Raw genomic sequence first — 19,091 nt, 5'->3', positions numbered from 1 at the left:
TTTGAAGTACATTTTCACGCAGAAGGAGTTGAATCTTAGGCAAAGGAGATGGTTGGAGCTCATTAAGGATTATGATATGAGATTGCATTATCACCCAGGGAAGGCTAACGTAGTAGCTGATGCGTTGAGCCGTAAGAGCCATGTCAACACGCTCATGACCGGAGAGTTACCCAAGGAGTTAGCCGAGAATCTTCGTGAACTATGTTTGGAAATTGTTCCAAGAGGCTTTGTAGCAGCATTGGAGATTCAATCTACTTTGATGGATAAGATCAGAGAAGCTTCGAAGACAGACAAGGAGATTGCTGAGATTAAGGAAAGGTTGAGTAAAGGAAAAGCCAAGGGATTTCGTCAGGACGAGCAAGACACCTTATGGTTTGAGGACCGCGTTTATGTGCCCAATGATCCGGAGATCAGGAAGTTGATTCTGCAAGAGGTCCATGATTCACCATATTCAATTCACCCAGGAAATACCAAGATGTACCTGGATTTAAAGGACAGTTTCTGGTGGACCGGAATGAAGAAGGATATTGCAGAGTATGTGGTTGTTTGTGATGTATGTCAGAGAGTGAAGGCAGAGCATCAGAAGCCAGCAGGATTGCTACAACCAGTGCCGATACCCGAATGGAAGTGGGATAAGCTAGGCATGGATTTTATCACGGGATTGCCCAGGACTCGTTCAGGCTATGACTCAATATGGGCTGTAGTCGATCGTTTGACGAAGGTAGCACACTTCATCCCAGTAAAGACCACTTATACCAGTGCTAAGTTGGCAAAGATATACATGACCAGGATCGTATGTCTGCATGGAGTTCCGAGGACCATTGTATCAGATAGAGGAACCCAGTTTACCTCAAAGTTTTGGAATCAGTTGCACGAAACTTTGGGTACCAGGCTAGAGTTCAGTACCGCTTTTCATCCACAGACAGATGGACAGACCGAGAGAGTCAATCAGATTTTGGAGGACATGCTGAGAGCTTGTGCGCTAGATTATGGATCTAGTTGGGACGACAATTTGCCATATGCAGAGTTTTCTTACAACAATATCTACCAATCCAGTTTGAAGATGGCCCCTTTCGAAGCTCTGTACGGAAGGAGGTGCAGGACACCGTTGTTGTGGGACGAAGTTGGAGACCGCCAGTTGTTTGGACCAGATTTGATTAAAGAGTCTGAACAGAAGGTGAAGTTGATTCGCGATAGGCTCAAGGTAGCCCAGTCCAGGCAGAAGAGTTATGCGGATTCTAAACGCAAGGAGACAGTTTACGAAGTTGGAGACAGAGTTTATCTTCGAGTATCACCACTTCGAGGAGTGAAGCGCTTTGGAGTTAAGGGAAAGTTAGCGCCACGTTTTGTAGGACCATACAAAGTTTTGGAGCGTATGGGAGAAGTTGCTTACAAGTTGGAATTGCCCGAAGGATTGTCAGGAGTTCACGATGTGTTCCACGTATCCCAGTTGAAGAAGTGCCACGCGGCGATGGCTGAGATACCACTGAGAGATACAGTGCCACTGGAAGCGATTCAGTTGGATAGTGATTTGACCTACGAGGAGAAACCAGTTAAGATTCTTGAGTTTGCCAGCCGAGTCACCCGCAGCAAGGTTATCAAGTTTTGCAAAGTTCAGTGGAGTCACCATACCGAGGAGGAAGCCACCTGGGAGCAAGAGGAAGATCTACGGAAGGACCACTCTCACCTATTTTCTAGCCAACCCGAATCTCGAGGGCGAGATTCATCTTAAGGGGGGTAGGTTTGTAACATCCCAAATTTTCAATTTGGAAGGTTATACATTAGATCATCATGCATATCATACTTTATTGCATTTTGATTTGCGATCCTAAAAATTCCACGCAACTCAAGGACCCACGGAGAGATTTGGGGATTTCGTCCCACCGCCCCTCGCCGGAGGTAGCCGCCGCCTCGCCGCCGGCGGTTTTCCTCGAGAAAACCGTTCGGTTTTCCCGCCCGGTTTTTGATTCGGTTTTATAAAAAAAACTAGATCTATTTTTTTCGGTTTAGTTTATTTAGCGAACACTCGTTCGTTCGTTCGTTTTAACGAACGGTTTTTTTCGCAGATAGCGAACGTTCGTTCGTTAGCCTGTTCGTCAGTTTTTCTTTTTCTCGGATTTTCCGCGATTATTTCTGATCATGATTTGATCTGTTTTTCGTTTTTGTATATTTTTTCGCTCATTTATCGGAATCAGGCGATTCAAGCGCCTAGAGTTTCGTCTCGAAACCCTCTTTCCGTTTAACCAACTCAAACAAGTTTTTGCTACTATAAAATTTCAATTAAGTCCAGATTAGTAAACGAAGCTTGTTTCTTTCGCCGTTTGAGTTTCGTTGCTTCGTTCGATTTGGTTCTTTTTGCAAACCGGAGTTCTTAAGTTGAACTTTCTGGTTAGATCACTTATTTCGAGTTTTACCCGTGCACCTTGCTTGATTGCTTATGTATGTATTGTTTGTTTTCGATAGAGTACCCGGAGTGCGAAGCGTGCTACTACGAGTCTCTAGGTTTCACGGATCATCAGCAAGGCAAGTAACACTTTGATCATACCTCTTTACCACCCAGTTTTATTGCATTAGATCAATCCTCAAACAATTGCATGATTAGGATCTGATTAATATGTTGGTTTTGGGAAGTAGAAGAGGTAGTACCTATTGCCATGTTTATTATCAAACCCTTGGGAGTTACTTCTACGTTTGCTTGTATTGCTATGCTGTGCTCGTAGACGTGGATTGGGGTTGAGTGAATTTTCCATCACAGATGTGAGATTGTTAATTAATGGTTCAACTTAAGGTGGCTACTTAAATAAACAACTGGGTGGATTGAGGCACCTGGAGAACCCAGTGTTGCCTGTATTTTTGGATATCCCGGAGTACCCGTGTGATCATCCTATGGACCGCCACCCAGACTCCAAGGGATCATAAGATTCTTCATGCTAGAAACTTCCGTGTGCAGCCACAAGCTATTATGGGCTCTAGCATAGTTGAGTAGGTTACATGACCTCTTGAAGAGGTGGGCTAGCAGATGTAGGGGAAAGTAGGTGTAACTGTCCACCCGAAGTAAAGAGTAGTGTTTCTAAAAGACTCTGTCTCGGTCATCCATTTCTCAAACACCTTATAGTGCGAGAAATCAAGCGGAGGCGATCGAGTCTTGTGGGGAAAAGTGCGCAAACCTCTGCAGAGTGTACAATCTAATCATGGTTAGCCGTGTCCCCGGTTATGGACATCGTGAGTATCTAGTTCTTGGATTATCATGTGAATCTCATCATCATGTTACTTAATTTAATTTGATTGGGTTAATCACGTTCTTAATTGGGATTGAGTTGGAGGTACCTTCTCAATGTTTAACAACCACCATGATAGTTAAATAAAATTTATTCCTTTGTGGTAGGGAAAATTGGCTTTTCGCAAAACTGTAACCATAGGGCTTTCCACCAGCCAAATATGCATGTAGTGATAGCATTATTCTGTTCATTACTCTCTATGTGTTACATTGCCAGCATATTCCATGTGCTGACCCGTTTTTGGGCTGCAACGTATCATGTTGCAGACTTTTCAGACGACGAGTAAGGAGCCTTAGGTCGTGGTCTTATACTCAGTGATGTCGTTGGAGTTGATGGACTCACTTTATCTTCCAAGCCTTCCGCTGTTATCGTATTTAGATGGCCTTAAGCCATATTTATTTGTATTGGGTTCTCTTGAACTATTCGATGTAATAAGTGTGTGATTGCTACTCTGCTATAAATCCTTCAAAGTACTGTGCGTGTCAGCATTACCGATCCAGGGATGACACTGATGCACGGAGACTAGACTGTTTGAGGTTTGGTCGCTACATTCTGGTTGCATCATATACAACTCTTCTTTAAGAAATCCATAAAGGAATGCAGTTTTGTTTATCCATTTGCCAGATTTCATAAAATGCAGCAATTGCTAACATGATTCGGACAGACTTAAGCATAGCTACGAGGGAGCAAAACTCATCTTAGTCAACATCTTGAACTTGTCGAAAACCTTTTGCGACAATTCGAGCTTTGTAGATAGTAACACTACTATCAGCGTCCGTCTTCCTCTTGAAGCTCCATTTATTTTCTATGGCTTACCGATCATCAGGCAAGTCAACCAAGGTCCACACTTTGTTCTCATACATGGATCCCATCTCAGATTTCATGGCCTCAAGCCATTTTGTGGAATCTCGGCTCATCATCGCTTCCTCATAGTTCGTCGGTTCGTCATGGTCAAGTAACATGACCTCCAGAACAGGATTACCATACCACTCTGGTGCAGATCTCACTCTGGTTTACCTATGAGGTTCGGTAGTAACTTGATCTGAAGTTACATGATCATAATCATTAACTTCCTCACTAATTGGTGTAGGAGTCACAGGAACAGATTTATGTGATGAACTACTTTCCAATAAGGGAGCAGGTACAGTTACCCTCATCAAGTTCTACTTTCCTCCCACTCACTTCTTTTGAGAGAAAATCCTTCTCTAGAAAGGATCCATTCTTAGCAATGAATGTCTTGCCTTCGGATCTGTGATAGAAGGTGTACCCAACTGCCTCCTTTGGGTATCCTATGAAGATACATTTCTCCGATTTGGGTTTGAGCTTATCAGGATGAAACTTCTTCACATAAGTATCGCAACCCCAAACTTTAAGAAACGACAACTTTGGTTTCTTGCCAAACCACAGTTCATACAGTGTCATCTCAACGGATTTAGATGGTGCCCTATTTAACGTGAATGCAGCTGTCTGTAATGCATAACCCCAAAACGATAGTGGTAAATCGGTAAGAGACATCATAGATTGCACCATATCTAATAAAGTACAGTTACAATGTTCGGACACACCATTACGCTGTGGTGTTCCAGGTGGCGTGAGTTGTGAAACTACTCCGCATTGTTTCAAATGAAGACCAAACTCGTAACTCAAATATTCTTCTCCACGATCAGATCGTAGAAACTTTATTTTCTTGTTACGATGATTTTCCACTTCACTCTAAAATTATATGAACTTTTCAAATGTTTCAGACTTCTGTTTCATTAAGTAGATATACTCATATTTGCTCAAATCATCTGTGAAGTTCAGAAAATAACGATACCCGCCACGAGCATCAACACTCATTGGACCGCATACATCGGTATGTATTATTTCCAACAAGTCAGTAGCTCGTTCCATTGTTCCGGAGAACAGAGTTTTAGTCATTTTGCCGAAAAGGCACTGTTTGCAAGCATCAAATGATTCATAACCAAGTGATTCCAAAAGTCCATCTTTATGGAGTTTCTTCATGCGCTTTACACCGATATGACCCAAACAGCAGTGCCACAAATAAGTTGCACTATCATTATCAACTTTGCATCTTTTGGCATCAATATTATGAATATGTGTAACACTACGATCGAGATCCAACAAACCATTTTCATTGGGTGTATGACCATATATAGAAGGTTTTATTCATGTAAACAGAACAACAATTATTCTCTAACTTAAATGTATAACCGTATTGCAATAAACATGATCAAATCATATTCATGCTCAATGCAAACACCAAATAACACTTATTTAGGTTTAACACTAATCCCGAAAGTATAGGGAGTGTGCGATGATGATCATATCAATCTTGGAACTACTTCCAACACACATCGTCACCTCACCCTCAACTAGTCTCTGTTTATTCTGTAACTCCTGTTTCGAGTTACTAATTTTTAGCAACCGAACAAGTATCAAATACCCAGGGGCTACTATAAACACTAGTAAGGTACACATCAATAACCTATATATCAAATATACTCTTGTTCACTTTGCCATCCTTCTTATCCACCAAATATTCAGGGCATTTCCGCTTCCAGTGACCATTTCCTTTGCAGTAGAAGCACTCAGTTTCAGGCTTTAGTCTAGCTTTGGGCTTCTTCACGGAAGTGACAACTTGCTTGCCATTCTACATGAAGTTCCCTTTCTTTCTCCTTGCCCTTTTCTTGAAACTAGTGGTCTTGTTAATCATCAACACTTTATGCTCTTTCTTGATTTCTACCTTCATCGATTTCATCATCATGAAAAGCTCGGGAATCGTTTTCGTCATCCCTTGCGTACTATGGTTCATCACGAAGTTCTACTAACTTGGTGATGGTGCATAGAGAATTCTGTCAATCACTATCTTATTTGGAAGATTAACTCCCACTTGATTCAAGCGATTGTAGTACCCAGAGAATCTGAGCACATGCTCACTGCTTGAGTTATTCTCCTCCATCTTTTAGCTATAGAACTTGTTGGAGACTTCATATCTCTCAACTCGGGTATTTGCTTGAAATATTAACTTCAACTCGTGGAACATCTCATATGGTCCATGACGTTCAAAACGTCTTTGAAGTCCCGATTCTAAGTCGTTAAGCATGGTGCACTAAACTATCATGTAGTCATCATATTGAGCTAGCCAAACGTTCATAATGTCTGCATCTGCTCCTGCAATAGGTCTGTCACCTAGCGGTGCATCAAGGACATAATTCTTCTGCGCAGCAATGAGGATAATCCTCAGATCACGGATCCAATCCGCATCATTGCTACTAACATCTTTCAACTTAGTTTTCTCTAGGAACATATCAAAAATAAAACAGGGGAGCTAGACGCGAGCTATTGATCTACAACATAGATATGCTAATACTACCAGGACTAAGTTCATGATAAATTAAAGTTCAATATATTACTTAAGAACTCCCACTTAGATAGACATCCCTCTAATCATCTAAGTGATCATGTGATCCATATCAACTAAACCATGTCCGATCATCACATGAGATGGAGTAGTTTTCAATGGTGAACATCACTATGTTGATCATATCTTCTATATGATTCACGCTCGACCTTTCGGTCTCAGTGTTCCGAGGCCATATCTGCATATGCTAGGCTCGTCAAGTTTAACCTGAGTATTCCTCGTGTGCAAAATTGTCTTGCACCCGTTGTATTTGAACGTAGAGCTTATCACACCCGATCATCACGTGGTGTCTCAGCACTAAGAACTTTCACAACGGTGCATACTCAGGGAGAACACTTATAGCTTGAAATTTAGTGAGAGATCATCTTATAATGCTACCATCAATCTAAGCAAAATAAGATGCATAAAAGATAAACATCACATTCAATCAATATAAGTGATATGATATGGCCATCATCATCTTGTGCTTGTGATCGCCATCTCCGAAGCACCGTCATGATCACCATCGTCACCGACGCGACACCTTGATCTCCATCGTAGCATCGTTGTCGTCTCGCCAACTTATGCTTCTACGACTATCGCTACCGCTTAATGATAAAGTAAAGCATTATAGGGCGATTGCATTGCATACAATAAAGCGACAACCATATGGCTCCTGTCAGTTGCCGATAACTCGGTTACAATACATGATCATCTCATACAATAAAATTTAGCATCATGCATTGACCATATCACATCACAACATGCCCTGCAAAAACAAGTTAGACGTCCTCTACTTTGTTGTTGCAAGTTTTACGTGGCTGCTACGGGCTGAACAAGAACCGTTCTTACCTACGCATCAAAACCACAACGATAGTTTGTCAAGTTAGTGCTATTTTAACCTTCTCAAGGACCGGGCGTAGCCACACTCGGTTCAACTAAAGTTGGAGAAACTGACACCCGCCAGCCACCTGTGTGCAAAGCACGTTGGTAGAACCAGTCTCGCGTAAGCGTACACAATGTCGGTCAGGGCCGCTTCATCCAACAATACCGCCGAACCAAAGTATGACATGCTGGTAAGCAGTATGACTTGTCTCGCCCACAACTCACTTGTGTTCTACTCGTGCATAAAACCTAGCTCTGATACCACTGTTGGGGAACGTAGTAATTTCAAAAAAGTTCGTACACACAGGATCATGGTGATGCATAGCAACGAGAGGGGAGAGTGTGTCCACGTACTCTTGTAGACCGAAAGCGGAAGCGTTAGCACAACGCGGTTGATGTAGTCGTACGCCTTCACGATCCGATCGATCAAGTACCGAACGCACGGCACCTCAGAGTTCTGCACACGTTCAACTCCATGATGTCCCTCGAACTCCGATCCAGCCGAGCTTTAAGGGAGAGTTCCGTCAGCACGACGGCGTGGTGACGATGATGATGTTTCTACCGACACAGGGCTTCGCCTAAGCACTGCTACGATATTATCGAGGTGGACTATGGTGGAGAGGGGCACCACACACGCCTAAAAGATCCAAGAGATCAATTGTTGTGTCTATGGGGTGCCCCTCTCCTCCGTATATAAAGGGGGAGGAGAGGGACGACCAAGGGGAGGAGGCCCGCCCAAGGGGGGAGTCCTACTCCCACCGGGAGTAGGACTCCTCCTTTTCCTATTTGGAGAGGGAGAGGGAAGGAAGAGGAAGGAGGGAGGAAGGAAAGGGGGGCCCGGCCCCCCTCCCAATTCGGATTGGGCTTGGGGGGGTGGGCGCCCCCTCCCTTGCTCCTTGCCCCTCCTTTCCACTAAAGCCCATTAAGGCCCATATACCTCCCGGGGGGTTCCGATAACCTCCCGGTGCTCCGGTATTATCCCGATCTCACCCGGAACCATTCCGGTATCCAAATATAGTCGTCCAATATATCGATCTTTACGTCTCGACCATTCAGAGACTCCTCGTCATGTCCGTGATCACATCCGGGACTCTGAACTACCTTCGGTACATCAAAACACATAAACTCATAATATAACCGTCATCGAACTTTAAGCGTGCGGACCCTACGGGTTCGAGAACTATGTAGACATGACCGAGACACGTCTCCGGTCAATAACCAATAGCGGAACCTGGATGCTCATATTGGCTCCTACATATTCTACGAAGATCTTTATCGGTCAAACCGCATAACAGCATACGTTGTTCCCTTTGTCATCGGTATGTTACTTCCCGATATTCGATCGTCGGTATCTCAATACCTAGTTCAATCTCGTTACCGGCAAGTCTCTTTACTCGTTCCGTAATACATCATGTCGCAACTAACTCATCAGTTACGATGCTTGCAAGGCTTATAGTGATGTGTATTACCGAGTGGGCCTAGAGATACCTCTCCGATAATCGGAGTGACAAATCCTAATCTCGAAATATGCCAACTCAACAAGTACCTTCGAAGACACCTGTAGAGCACCTTTATAATCACCCAGTTACGTTGTGACGTTTGGTAGCACACAAAGTGTTCCTCCGGTAAACATGAGTTGCATAATCTCATAGTCGTAGGAACATGTATAAGTCATGAAGAAAGCAATAACAACATACTAAACGATCAAGTGCTAAGCTAACAGAATGGGTCAAGTCAATCACATCATTCTCTAATGATGTGATCCCGTTAATCAAATGACAACTCATGTCTATGGCTAGGAAACATAACCATCTTTGATTCAACGAGGTAGTTAAGTAGAGGCATACTAGTGACACTCTTTTTTCCTATGTATTCACACATGTATCATGTTTCCGGTTAATACAATTCTAGCATGAGTAATAAACATATATCATGAAATAAGGAAATAAATAATAACTTTATTATTGCCTCTAGGGCATATTTCCTTCAGTGGCATGTCGATCTTCTGGGACAAGCAAATTGTCGGCGTAGTGTTGCATCATTTAGGTAGCTTCTCCATCATGGTTAAGTAGTGCCCAAACTAGCGGGCGAGCCTTTGTGGCTTACCACGGTCTATGGGCCAACGGACGATGCGCAGAAAGATGGTTTCCTCGCTGAGCTTGCTGCCACAGCATCGCCGGTGGGTGAGCCCTGGATGATCAACGGAGATTTCAACATGATATATCAAGCGAGCGACAAGAGCAACAGCAACATTAGTAGGAGGATGATGGGAAAATTCAGAAGAGCGCTTGACTGGGCTGGGTTGAAAGAGTTGAAATGCAGAAATAGAAAATTCACATGGAGCAACGAACATGAGAACCCTACCCTCTGCAGTATCGACAAATACTTCTACAACGACTCATGGGATCTACTTGTCACGCCCAATATGTGACTCTATCCTAAAGGAAATCGAAGGTCCCACCAAGGATAGGAGCGCATATTGGAGACGCTTTTGCAAGGTGGATATCATTACATCGTACCATTACATAATAGTTGGGGATACATACAAAAGGCATACAATGCCACATGAATACATCAAACATCATACATGAGAACAACATCCGACTACGGATGAATCACAAACAAAAACTCAAACGACATCCACCCTGCTAGCCGAGGCTGCCGACCAGAAACCTAACCCAAGATTGACGAAGAAGAAGAACTCCAAAACAAGTAAACTTCGCTCTCACGTCAGTTCATAGCATTACCTGTACCTGCAACTGTTGGTGTAGTAATCTGTGAGCCACGAGGACTCAGCAATCCCATTACCATGGGTATCAAGACTAGCAAAGCTTAATGGGTTGGAAATGGTAAGTGGTGAGGTTGCAGCAGTGGCTAAGCAATGTATGGTGGCTAACTTATGAGTACAAGAGTAAGATGAGAAACTACGCAAACGGTCGCAAACTAGTAATGATCAAGAAGTGATCCTGAACTACTTACGTTCAAACATAACCCAACCGTGTTCTCCTCTCGAACTTCCCCGAAAAGAGACAATCACGGTTACGCACTCGGTTGGTGTATTTTAATTGAGTTTACTTCAAGTTTACTACAGCCGGATATTAACAAATTCCCATCTGCCACATAACCGCGGGCATGGCTTTCGAAAGTTTAAACCCTGCAGGGGTGTCCCAACTTAGCCCATGACAAGCTCACGATCCGCGGAGACAATCCTCCATCGCGGGACCCTCCGATCAGATTCAGAATCCCGGTGCACAAGACATTTCGACAATGGTAAAACTAATCCAGCAAAGCCTCCCGGTGTGTTGACACCCTGATAGTAGCCGCGCGTATCTCGTCTCAGGCCACGTCCGGATGGGTCAGCCTACAGGTATATACCAAATACCTCGGGTTTCCTCGAGGCGGTCCCGCAATCAGCCCGTTTGGGACCAACACCATCAGCACTGGCCCCTCCCTGTATGTAGAAAAGAATCCTCGGGTTCATGATGCCCTATGACAATTAATTATTAGGTTCAAGTATTATTATAGAAAATGTTAAAACCAATGTTGGGCCTTGCTGGAAGAGTTTTATTCAAAGCGAACTGTCAAGAGGGCCCCATACCCCTCATCGTGTTAGGGACGCAAAATCAAGGAACATAACACCGGTATGATGAAAACTAGGGCGACAAGAGTGGAACAAAACACCAGGCATAAGGCCGAGCCTTCCACCCTTTACCAACTATATAGATGCATTAATTAAATAAGAGATATTGTGATATCCCAAGATATCCATGATATCCATGTCCCAACATGGAACAACCTGCAACTGCACCTGCAACTAGCCACACTATAAGAGGGGCTGAGCAAAGCGGTAACATAGCGAAACAACGGTTCGCTAGGAAGGGCAAAAAGGATAGAGGCTATCATGGCAATTTGGGAGGCTTGATAAACAAGTGGTAGGTAGCGCGACATAGCGATAGCATCGTGACAACTAGCATAGCAAAGATAGTAGTGAGATCCAAGGTGACGGTCATCATGCCTGAAATCCTGCTAGGAAGAAGAGCGAGTCCATGAAGAAACGATCCCACGTAGTCGAACGAATCCTCACAATCGCAACGAAACAGGAACTATCGAGAAGGAGCACAACCGGAAAGAAGCAAAAAACATGGTAAACACACAACACATCAACAAGGCATGATGCACAACCAAGTTTGATGCATGACAAGATTAAATGTTGTTACTCATGACAAGAGATGAAGCATATGCAAACTACCTATCTAGGCAAGTTTAAATGAGGCTGGAAACACCAATAACAATTCCGGAAACTCCCCATATGCATATTTCGAATTTGCTCCTGTTCTGCTTAAACCATATTTTAGAGTTGTTAAACAGCAAAAGTAAGTGCATCATGTTAATCTATGCATTTTTTAGACAAGTTACATATATAGTTTATTTAATTCAGAGCTACGGTTAATTAGTTATGAAATAAACCATTTTAACATGCTATTTATGCAAAATAATGCAAACAACAAGTTTAAGCATTTTTAACGTGGATGAAAGTTGCATATTATGCAAGTAGATGAAATTCTGAGCAAGATGCATATATGACAGGTTTTATTTGGATGCATGATTATTCAGTTATTGACAATTCAAAATGATGGCATTTCTGTAATTATGCATGCACTGAAAAAATACTAAAACCAGAGAAGGAAAAGAAAACATACGTGGGCCGAATTGCAACACAGTGCAGCGGCCCAGGAGGAGATTGTCCCAGGAGGAGATTTGGCCCGGTGGTTGAGTGTGCAAAATAACTGGAATACAGAGCAAAATTAGGGCCGGCTGGGAGTTAATCCCACGACCTCCTGCGTAGAGGAGGTGAGTGCTGCCCAGTTGGCCTAACTGAGTGTGAAGGGGCATAGGTCTTTTGAACAAGCATAGTCTCGGTCTTGGAAACGCCATGAACGCACATCAACTTGCCGGCGACGACGGCAAGCAAAGCAGCGGCTGCCGGTGCAGCAGAACATTGGCGGGGGTGCGGGTTTGGAAGGTGGATGCGCAGGCGGCGAGGCAGGCGCAGCAAAGGTTCGGGTTGTGCGGGATCTCATGGTCGAGCCTTCCTTCTACATGGCGGACCGCTATCCCTCATCGGCGATAGGAACAAGCAGCGGCGACTGGTGCGGCTACCAAGCGCCGGCGGGAGTGCGTAAAAGGCTTGCGGTGGCCGTGGTGGGATGTGTGATATGCAGGAAGTGCGTGAGAGTGTGGAGCTGCGGTTGCTTGCACACTCCCGCCTGCACGAGCACGAACAGAGCAAAACAGAGGTGTCCAGTGTGTTAGGGTAGTCATTATGGTATACGACTTCTAGTCCAAGTCAGTTTTGTACCCCTACCCCAAGTCGGTTTGTACCCTCTTATATACTCTTGTATGCCGCACCAAATCATCGATAAGCAACAGTTTTATTCAGCTTTCATGGTATCAGATACCGGTCCCAGGGTTTAGGGTATGGCTCCGCCAACGCCACTGCCGCCGCCGCCGCCCGGCTACTTCGAGCGCCGGGCCGCACTCATCGCCAAGGCTGCCAACGCCGTGGCCACTTCTCTCTCGGCCCTCACCATAGCTCCACAAAACTACCCTGCACCCATCCTCGCCGCACGAATATCTCTTGCTGACACAATCTCCGACGTCAGCCCCTACATCCCCATAGTGCTTGATCTCGCCACCCACAACTACTACCATTGGAGACATCTCTTCGATCTCCACCTCGGCTGCTACAACCTGCGCTCGCATGTCGCCGCCAATTGTCTTCCCCGCCCCAACGATCCGCAATGGTTGAAAGACGATCTCGCGATCGTCCAGTGGTTCTACACCTGCATCACCACCGAGATCTTCAACATGCTCGATCACGACGGCGCCACCGCTGCCAACATCTGGCACTCCCTCCGTCAGCTCTTCCAAAGCAACACCGACGCTCGGAAAAACGCTCTCCACACCGAGCATCGCAATATGGTGCAAGGAGACGCCCCGGTGAACCTGTTCTGCCAGCGCGTTAAGGCCATTGGTGATGAGCTCCGCGAACTCGGTGATACAGTTAGCGACTCACAGCTAATCAATATCGTCGTCGTCGGCCTCAGCGAAGACTTTGACAAGCAAGCCTCGTTCATACCGATGATACGGCCCCCTCCTACCTTCGCTGAAGTTCGTTCCTTGCTACAACTCGCGGCGGAAACACAAGCTCGCAAGGACTCTCGCCCCAAGGTCTTTCATGCTGCGGCTCGTCCTCCTCTGTCGTCTACACCAGCGCCGCCTTCCAGGCCGGCTCCTGCCGCCGGGCCGTCCGCATCGTCATCTGTTCAACCGCCCCCAGGCTGGCGTCCTAGTCCGAACTACGGCGGCAAAAACCCTATCTACAGGCCGCCTTCGACTCGTTCGGTTCCGCCTACGACATCACCAGCATCGAGTCCTGCACCACCCACCAGTGCTCCATCTGCGGTTGCATGGCGGCCTCCTCATGATCCTTGGACGGGGCTTGTTCAAGCATGGCCCATGCCCTGGTCCGCTCCGTCCACCCTCGGTGCTCCGCCGGCATACTCAGGTGCCTGGCAACCCGGCCTTCGGCCGCCTACTAGTGCTCCCGGGGTTCTCAACCCCGGCAGCCGGCCAATGCCTATCACGCCGCCCCGACGTATGCTCCTTATGGTCATTACAGCACCGACGGCGGCGCCTACTACACACCTCAGCCGGCCCTGCTCCCGACGCCACCCCCACCACAGCCGGCCAATGCCTACTACACTCCCCAGCCGGCTCTATTGCCTTCACCATCGTATCCGCCGGCACTACTTCTGACGCCACCCTCACCTGCGACGCCGAGCTGGGATCAATCTGCCTTTCTCCAGGCCATAAATAACTTTGCTGCACAAGGAAACTCAGGTACGGATTGGATCTTTGATTCAGGGGCCTCTAGTCATATGGCTGCATCTAGTAATTGGTTATCTTCTTGCACTAAATCTCCTTTCCCTTCCATTATCCTTGGAGATGGATCATCTATTCCTATATATTGTGTTGGTCAGGCTCAACTTCCCTCTTCCACCAAACCTATTTTACTTCGCGATGTTCTAGTTGCACCCGCCCTCATTAAAAATCTTATCTCTGTTCGCCAATTTACTTGCGACAATCTAGTTTCGGCTGAATTTAACCCTTTTGGTTTATCTGTGAAGGATTACCTGACCAAGGCCGAGATCGCTCGCTTCAATAGCTCCAGTGATCTTTATTCTCTTAATGGAGTTCCTGCCGCCACCCCTCCAACATCCATGCTGGCCTCCGTCAATCTCTGGCATTGTCGCTTGGGCCATCCCAACCCCGCCGTCTTAGCTTCTATGCTTAGTGAATTTACCATACCATGTAATAGGGACTCTCATAATTCTGTGTTTTGCGACTCTTGTCAATTAGGCAAACATGTGCGTCTTCCCTTTAGTTCCTCTAGTTCTTGTAGCACTTATCCCTTTGAATGAATACATTGTGATTTATGGACCTCTCCCATTGCAAGTGTTTCGGGTTTTAAATACTACCTTGTTATCCTAGATGATTTCACCCACTTTGTCTGGACTTTTCCTCTACGCAACAAATCCGAGGTCCATTCTCTTTTCCTTAATTTTCAACGATATGTGTCTGTTCACTTCTTCCTCCCAATTCGCTTTATCCAATGTGACAATGGTTGCGAGTTTGATAACATTAAAAATCGTACTTTCTTCTTACAACATGGCATCCTGCTTAGGTTCTTATGTCCCTACACCTCCCCTCAAAATGGTAAAGCAGAACGCTCTCTTTGCACCCTCAATGATATAGTTCGCACTCTCCTCATTCAATCATCTATGCCTCCCAAGTTTTGGGCTGAAGCCCTACACATGGCCACCTTCCTTCTAAATATTCGACCTTCTAAAACTAAACCCAACACTACTCCCTATTATTCCCTCTTTCTTTCCCACCCCGACTACTCCGCGGTTCGTGTTTTCGGCTGTCTCTGTTTTCCCAATGCCTACGCCACTTCTGCAAATAAATTGTCACCACGCTCTATCCCATGTGCTTTTCTGGGCTTCTCTAACGAGCACAAAGGCTATCGCTTTCTCGACCTTCACACAGGACACGTTCATGTCTCTCGTCATGTCACGTTTGCTGAGCACATTTTTCCTTTCTCACAACGCACTACTACACCATCCAACACCCCTAGCTCCGCAAACACCCCCTCTCCCCGTCCTTTCCAACTATATACTCCCCTACCTGCCGAACACAACTTATCACCACCACCATTAACACCCACCATAGCCAATCCCAACCATACACTCACCCCACCCGAGACGTCCCCAACACCCCCGACCCCTGCTCCCTCCCCAACACCCCCGGCCCCTACTCCCACTCCACCACCCAGCCCTGCTCCCACTCCACCACCCAGCCCTACTCCTTCGTCCGACTCTTCCGCTGCGCCGGACTCACCAGTACCCACCTTACCCCCTCGTGCTATTCCTACAGCAGCCCCGATTAATGATCATCGCATGCGTACTAGGGCCAAATCAGGATTTCATCAACCCCAAGACCGCCTAAACCTTCATACCTCTGTATCTCTCACTTCTCTTCCAAAGAATTACAAAACTGCTCTACTTGATCCCAATTGGGCCGCTGCCATGCAAGAAGAATATAATGCTTTACTTCAAAACAACACCTGGCAACTTGTTCCTCGTCCTCCCAATACAAATATTGTTTCTGGCAAATGGATTTTTCGCCAAAAGTTCCACTCCGATGGGAGCCTCTCACGATATAAAGCCAGGTGGGTTTGTCGTGGCTTTTCTCAGCAACAAGGAATTGATTACGAAGAAACCTTCTCTCCTGTTGTTAAACCTAGCACCATTCGCACCGTTCTTAGTGTTGCTGTCTCCTCTTCATGGCCCATTCACCAACTTGATGTTAAAAATGCTTTCCTCCATGGTTCCCTTCAAGAAACTGTCTACTGCCAGCAACCTCTGGGTTTTGAAAATCCATCCTTTCCAACTCATGTATGTCTTCTTCAGAAATCTCTCTACGGTCTTAAACAGGCCCCACGAGCTTGGTTTCAACGCTTCTCCTCCTTCATTCAAACAATAGGCTTCACTCCATCTCTCTCCGACACCCCTCTTTTTGTGTATCATCAAACTTCTGACACTGCCTATTTACTTCTCTATGTAGATGATATCATTCTTACCGCCTCCTCTCAAAAGTTCTTAGATCATATTGTCTCTCTTCTTAGATCTGAATTTTCTATGACTGACCTAGGACTCCTTCACCATTTCTTAGGCATTGCTGTTGTTCGAGATTCCTCCAGCCTTTTTCTTTCCCAACGCCAGTATATTCTTGATCTTCTTAATCGTGCTGGTATGCTTGACTGTCAATCATCTCGCACTCCTGTCGATACTAGTTTTAAACTTTCGGCTACCGGTGAACCCTTTTTCGATCCTACTCTCTATCATAGCCTAACAGGTGCTCTCCAATATCTCACCATTACTCGTCCTGAAATCTCTTTTGCTGTTCAACAAGCATGTCTCTATATGCATGATCCCCGGGTTCCTCACTATAATCATGTTAAATGCATTCTTCGGTATTTAAAAGGAACTCTCAATCATGGTCTCCACCTCAATAATTCTTCTCCGAACTCGCTTACCGCATACTCTGATGCAGACTGGGCTGGTTGTCCTGACACTCGAAGGTCCACTTCCGGTTTTTGTGTTTTTCTTGGTAACAATTTGATTTCTTGGTCTTTGAAAAGACAGGTTACAGTCTCACGTTCGTCGGCCGAGGCTGAGTATCGCGCTGTGGCACATGCCGTTGCAGATACAATCTGGATTCGGCAGTTACTCTCCGAGCTACACAGGCCTATTGAGCAGGCCACTATTGTCTACTGTGACAACATATCAGCAGTCTACATGACCAGCAATCCAGTTCAACACCGACGCACAAAGCATATTGAGATTGATATTCATTTTGTTCGTGAAAAGGTTGCTCTTGGTCAGGTTCGGGTGCTTCATGTTCCCTCTACGGCTCAGTTTGCTGACATTTTCACCAAGGCACTGCCTACTAAGCCGTTTCAAGATATCTGTTTCAGTCTCAACGTCGTCAAGCCTGCCGTTGATACTGCAGGGGGATGTTAGAGTAGTCATTATTGTATACGAATTCTAGTCCAAGTCAGTTTTGTACCCCTACCCCAAGTCGGTTTGTACCCTCTTATATACTCTTGTATGCCGCACCAAATCATCAATAAGCAACAGTTTTATTCAGCTTTCACAGCGACGTGGACGAGCACGAACGCGTGGTCACGAACATGGAGGCCGAAGCCGGAGACGCGCATGACGATGGCTACAGGGCAACCGAGACCAGAGAGGGGGATGGGGATGATCGGAGCTTTACCGTGGGGCTGCTGATGAAGACGGGCTCGACGGTGAATGGAGACGTAGAGGATGAAGTAGACGCGGACGACGCGCTCCGGGAAGAAGTTGGACTTGGAGATCCGGGGCTCGGAGAGGTGCGGGAAGGTGTTGCCGGAGTCATGGGACTTGCCGCGGAGGAAGAAGGTCGGGGACGCCGGCTGCTACGCCGGGCTTGAGCATCAACTCGGCTCGGCCACGGCCATGGCGACGGCGACGGCAGGGAGGCGCGTGGGGAAGGCTCCCACCCAACTAACCCCCGGGATCGGTCGAGGAGGGTGACAGGGCGCAGGACGACATGCCGTAGAGGATCCTGACGCAGGCTGGACGCGTGCACGAAGACGGACGCCGGCGGTTTTCTTCTCTCGGGTGCTCTTTTCATGAGGAAGAAGAGCAACTAGAGAAGGAGAGGGGTTGTGGCGGCGTTGAAGGGAGGAGGGAGAAGCTAGGGTAGGGCACAGACGTCGAGGGGTGGTATATAGGGCGCTAGGGAGCTGTACGGCAGCCCATCGAGCGGAGCCGTGGCGACCTGATGGCTACTATTTGGTCGTATGGAGGTGACGTAGGTAGAAGAAGGAGCAGAGGTGGTCTTGCGCTGGATGGCTGTGGAGATGGGCTGCTGCTGCTGGTGGAGCTGGGCTCTCCCTCTCTCCCTCTTGTTCTTTCTTTTCTCAATTTCCTCAAACAGAAAATAAGAGAGAAAATCTCAGAGATAAAGGGAAGGCGTGAGAGAGATATGAGAATATATCTGGAGTCCTTGCATTATGCACAATTCTAGTAAAATGGTTTGGAAATTTTTAGAGATAGAAAAAGAATTTAAGTTAGAATTAAATTCAAACTTGAGCCATTTTTGAACCCAACCAAATCAAACCCAAAAGATCTGGAACTTGACAGAGAGGTTGTTGGGATGGTCTAAGATTTACATAAAATAAGTGAACATTTTTCTGAGACAGGGAAATGCCACTTGCAATAAATGTGTGAGAATTGAAAGGAAGAAGCTAGTGATGGGGTGTTGCACTTGATGATGGTTTAGCTGGAAGGGCAAGACGGAACATCAAAGAAGATGAGGAGGATGAGTTCACAAAGATAACAAGCACACAACAA

Source organism: Aegilops tauschii, chromosome 5 (assembly GCF_002575655.3).
Source record: "Aegilops tauschii subsp. strangulata cultivar AL8/78 chromosome 5, Aet v6.0, whole genome shotgun sequence".
NCBI lineage: Eukaryota > Viridiplantae > Streptophyta > Magnoliopsida > Poales > Poaceae > Aegilops > Aegilops tauschii.
This window is presented reverse-complemented; position numbering follows the sequence as displayed.